Here is a 6,000-nt window from a genome sequence, read left to right on the forward strand (position 1 = left end):
CCCCCACAGCAAAACTATGTATATAGTTATATATACAGAATATATAAAAGGTCAAAATACATATCCTAGTAGTTGAAGGGTTCACATCTAAAGAAAATAGACAGCCCTGTTTCCATCTTGAATGCAAATTTTGGAGTACCCATGAGTGAAGTCTAAACTCTTTTTTAAATGTGAAAAAAGTACATCGAATATATTCAGAAAATTTACATCCAAACCAGACTAAATACATGTACTAAATACATTCTCTTGCACCATAGCCAGTGGGAGTTCAGGAGAAAGAGCAAGATCTGAATAGTTCATATAAATTATTGAAATTGAACAAATCTAGCTATATGATAAGATTTCTGCTTCAGTGAGCAAAGCGGTTCTGAGAATAGTCACCAGTTGTTTCATGAAAGCATGTACTAAACCAATCTATCAGTTTTTGCACAGGCAGTAGATTCTGTGTTCTAAATCAGGTTCTGCAGCATGGCAAAACATGAGGAAGGTGGGGAATTTAGGGTACTGAGTGAGCAAGAGGAAAGAACATGTTTAGTTTGCTTTTTAACAGGAGAATCCTCAAATCAGCCTAAAATAACATAAAAACAAGAACTATGAGGGGATTCAGAGCCAAGACAAATGTGTTTCACGTAGATTTCTGATTGAACTAGGAGTACTGTAGAACACATACTAAAGAGAAAATACTAGTGAGGAGTGAACAGCATGGATCATGGATCTCAATACAGAATACCCGATGGCAGGAGAAACTCAGCTACATCAAAGCTCATTCAAGAACAAACAAGCAAACAAATAAAAAACTTTAGAAAGACTCTTGTGAAACTCTCATTCAGCCAGAAATTGTGGGAGGATGTGAGCAAAACACAACAAAACATCGCTCTGAGTGATAAAGAAGAAAACATCAGGGAGATGTCAGTAAGTTTATCAAAACAGATGATTTTCCACAGCCACAGCAAAAATACGTGCCGTAAAACGGCAAAATCTTTATTGAATTTATGGACGTTTAGTAATTTTGCAGTACTTCTGGCAAATAATTAATAAAATTGAGGATGATAAGGGAGGAGCAAGGAAGGCACTTTTTTAGTTTTTATTTTAAAAGCTACTAATCAATTTCTTAAGGATTTAAAATCAAGTAATTTCTGATCTTTTTAGAACATATTTGTTCATTACAACTCTCTATACACTGCCTCTAGTCTTCCCAAGGTTATATTAGTCTTTTGGGGCCTTTTTGAGCAGTTTTCCTTAGGTTTTGGAAGTCAGCCCTTGAAGAGCTCTCTCTTCCCTTCTACTGCACCCTATTGATATCAGCAGGGCTTTACATTGCGCTCATACTACAAATCAAAGGATGGGCCAGTTTGACTGTAAAGTGAACTGATGCTCACTTCCACTGACTTGTTTAACATTGCCTGAGAAGATTGAATAGGTTTATTGCACTGGTTTAAACATTGTAACTTTTATCTGCGTTCAGCTCTGCTGTTTACTGACTGCCTTTTCCATCTATTGAGATGGTAAGTAATACTTATGTCTATTACTTTAATATCTATGAATATTATTCATGAGTGCACTTTCAAGAGCACTCTGCCTCTTGAAGCAATCAGGATTCTGCTAGTGCACTACCACACTTACCACTACCCTACACTTACTAAATGACATTGCAGAGGAGTGTAGGTAGGTCTAGGACCATATTTGAAGAGGTGAGGAGGGGACTGCCAGAGCCAGTGCTGTGCTGCTGGCCAGGGCAACCCTGTGTGGCAATACCATTACAGCAGCATTGAGACAGACTTGTCTTACCTGCAGATGCTTTGAGTCACCAGCTTTGCAAACTGCAACTAGTTTAAACACCCTCCCCTGCTGATGTGGGTGCCAAAATGGGCCAAATGAAGGGAAAGTGTGACAGGCAAGCAAGAAGAGAAAGGAGAGAGAGGTATCTCCAGTGATAGCGCATGGCTATCACCCCCAAGAAGGTGGCTAGGACCGATGCCTTCAGAGCACTCCAAAGACTATTATGGCTGCCTGTCACACAAGGTTTGGACAATAGCTGGATTTTAGAGACTAGAATCAGTAGAGCTAGAACAGATCTGAGGAGGCCATGAATGGGGGTGGCAGTGCACTCTGTAGATACCGGGTAATAATCAGACAGCTTTTGGATGGCTGACTTTTTTTTGATGGCTATGCTGAAGCATAGCAGAAGCATAGCTCAGTGGACTATGAGTTTCAGGAGAAGGGACAGGACTATTAGTGTCAGACTTGGACATCTTCACAAGTTAGCACACATGGGCTTTCACTAGACCAGAAGATTTTTCAGTATCTCCTGACAAAAGGTTATGAAGCAATGTCAAGTTATGTACCCACACACATTGGATGCCACTTAAGCCTATGAACAGTGTTATGGAAATAGTTCAACCCTAGGTTTCCAAGGAGCAGAGTCTCACATATGTCTAGTAGCAAAATTCATTATTTATTTAAATGACAGTACAGCAAAGTAACAGCTCGAGCTGGGTGCCCAAACAAGGACATTTTGGGGTAATTGTACTCCTTATAGTCTTATTTCCCCACCTGCCTGTGACAGTCTCTTCCAATCTTCTTTACTGAGTCAGTGATCTCTTTCCTCTTGATTGGTTCACATCTACATCCTGGGTCAGTTGCTATGTTCCTGCTTCACAGTGCCTTATCTTACCTGAAGGTTAACCGTTACCTCTGTCCATTGTGTCCTGTATCTTTGAGGGCTGCTTCTAGCTGGTTTTGCAGTCACACCCTCAGCAATGTCTTTTGAGCTCATTTACAATTCAGTCCTGTGGCTTGCAGGCTTCATCTACTTTAGGCACTAAGTGCTAAGCTGGGCTAAAGCTAAATTAGCTCCCTTTTCTAACAACAGGTCAACTAAAATTATGAACTACAGCTCTAACTACTTCAGTGAACATGCCACCCACCTGGCTACTACTGCAATCAGAAATGCTGGATGACTGCTTCAGAAAAGGAGATTCCATAGGTGACAAACAATTCCACAAATCTGAAGTAGTCCATTCTGACAAGTCAGTTTGACTGGAAAATAATGTGAAAGTTGCAGCCATGCATCAGAGCAATAGTGGAAGTGTCAGGGCTTCTGAGCAAGCAAAAGCAGCCTAGCCTCAACAGCCTGGACTACACCATGTCGGTCAAGGCAGACCCAGCATGACACATCTGTGCTTCCTTCTCTGGGGATTTTGTTAAGAACCTAAAAACAAAACCAGTTCTAAGAAACTAGGAACACACTCTATCCTCAGCTCAGAAATTCTCCTTCACTCTAACCCCCTCTGCCATACAGTGCAAAAACATCTGAGCTCTTACAACTCAGATCTGCTTTTTACCCAGGTCTAAGGAAAAAGGAAGAAGAAGCAGAAATGAAAGACTGTAGAAAACAGTAGACAGGAAATACATGCATGCCTTTGTACTGGTAAGGTAAAAAAGTCTTGCAGAGCTGCTATTTCCGAACTTTGTCTCCTCCCTCCGAGGCCTGCCTCTAATTTTTGATAGGGAATGGAGCACACTATTATATATGAATTCATATTACAAAGCCTGCAGAACACCTATTATGCTATACAATAGTGAAACTGGCTAATATGATACAGGCAGGATTTAGCCCTGTTGCACTGCTATGCCAAGTGGCTCCTATTCTGCACTGTCTAGGGGCACTTCAATACTTCCAAACACTAGGAGTGCAAAATTGAGGGTGAGGATATACAGTCTCAGACAGACAAAGGATTACACAATGGGAGTCAGCATTTGAACTACAAAGATATGACTTAGCTCCCACTTGGATGGTGAATTGATAATCATCTTTTTTATATTTCTCACTATTACAAGTCAATGGAGGAGAAATGAAGGCTTTAGGACTTGGAATGGTGAGTACAAGTTACTTTGAATTATGAGAGGTGATGACTTGCTGGAAAATTTAATATGGTTTAATCTCTGTTTTGGTGGGATCAGAAGCTGATTTTGGCAAGAATTGGAATCTCATCACCCTAAGGTGAGACATGTGGGGCAGAGGCTGCCCTAACAGGAGAGGGAGATGGTGATATTGCCAAGCAGGAGGTGTTATTGGGTGTTGTTGATCCAGTACTTCATCTGGAGTTAGCATAGATATGTGAGCTTGATAAGTTTATATCTCATTTAGAAATCAGTGTCCTGCAGAGTTTGAGAATGTAGGAGGGAGCCTAGAGAGAAGTAAGAGGGGAAGTAAGCCATCCAAGCCATCCAAGTAAGCCTGGAGAGCTGAACTGAAGAGCTGAATTGCCTTGCCCCATTTTCTCTTTGAGAAAAGAGAAGAATTGCCTTGCCCCATTTTCTCTTTGAGAAAAGAGAAATTGCATTGCCTCATCTTCTCTGGAGGTTGCCATACACATTTATGTCTCTCAAGGAAGACTCCATTCTCAATTATTGATGTTAGAAGTAGTTTTCTGGAGGAGGGTAAAAAGATGTGCTATGAAAAAGGCTGATGTTTCCCCTACTTCTAGCTCAGAAAAAAGTAACTGTTCCCTTCATTAAGAATTTACAGGTTTGAGGGGAAGAGAGATGTCCTGCAAGGACCTCTGATTCCCCTCCCCACACACATTTTAAATTCATGGGGGAAGGATGTTTGCAGGGACAAATCTGAAGTGGTGTTTGGGGAAAATACATTGTTAGAAGAGGGAGAAGCTTTGAAGATCAGAGAGGTGGGAACTGGCATACCAGACAGCAACAGCTCCCCCCACCTCCTGGAGGCTCTCCCCTGCAAGCTACCTCTCTTGACATCTTGACCAAGCAGCCTTCACCTTCACTGAGGGACACTGCTGAAGATATGGAAATGCCCTATGTCCTCACTGTGCTAGGGAGCCATATTTGCTCTTTCACATGGTGTGGGAAGTTCCCTGTCCCTTGAATCCAAGAGCCGGAAAGGGTGAGGACAAGAAGTGGGCAAGTAGAAAGAGGGGAGGGGATGGTTGTTTTATGGCTTTAGAGATGATAAAGGAATTGGAGCGTCTATCATATAAACAAATGCTGAGAGAGCAGGGATTGTTTATCCTGGAGAGGAGAAGGATAAGGGAGAGATCTTATCAATGTGTAAAAATGCTTGATGGCAGTGCAGATGGACTCAGGCTCTTCTTAAGGACGCCAAGTGACAGGACAAGAGGCAATGGTCACAAACTGAAATACAAGAAATACCATAAGAAAAAAACTTTTTTTTTTATAGTGAAGACTGTCAAACACTGGAACAAGTTGCTCAGAGAGGTTGTGGAGTCTGCATTTTTGGAGCTACTGAAGACCCAACTAGACAATGTCCTGAGCAGCGTGTTCTAGTTGATCCTGCTTTGAGCAGGGGAATTGGACTAGGTGATCTCCAGAGGCCACTTCAAACGTCAGCTACTCTGTGTGTGATTCTGTTTTTGCTCTGGGGGAAGGGGTCACAGAACATGCTAGAGGTGAAACTGTAGGGAAAAGGCCTGCTTGAGGCAAAGCAATTAAAAAAATAAAAAACAACAACAACAAAACCACAGCTCTAGATGGGGAATTTGAAACAGCTGTAATGTCCTAACAAGAAGGTGACAGCCAGGCTATTTGGGAAGGCTGTTTTTCCCATTGGGGAAAATTTCCCCAGCATTGGGCTGGGGAGGGCAATATTTTTTCTCTGGGATGAAATACAGCCATGCATTGTTTTGTGTGCTTCTAGAGGAGTGCAAAGCAGAAGAGGGAGCATGATGCTTCTACAGAAGGTCTGTAGCCCTTCCTCCCTGGTCTTCTAGCACACGCTGATTGGCCTTCTGGGCCATGGCCACAACTGCCCTGTTTGTTTCAGCCTGTTTGAAGTTATGGTGCCCTTCCCACTCTTTGTAGGAGCTCCGCAAGACTTGCAGCAACCTCATTCTCCAAGAGCTTGAGGTTAGCCAGGGTGCCTGGTGGAGGAACCACCTCTGGCCAACAGTCAGGCACATGATAGTGCCCCATAGCAGGAGGCTGTGGCAAGTGCCTAGAAGGACAAGGGCCCCA

Source organism: Struthio camelus, chromosome 2, assembly GCF_040807025.1.
Source record: "Struthio camelus isolate bStrCam1 chromosome 2, bStrCam1.hap1, whole genome shotgun sequence".
Taxonomy (NCBI): Eukaryota; Metazoa; Chordata; class Aves; order Struthioniformes; family Struthionidae; genus Struthio; species Struthio camelus.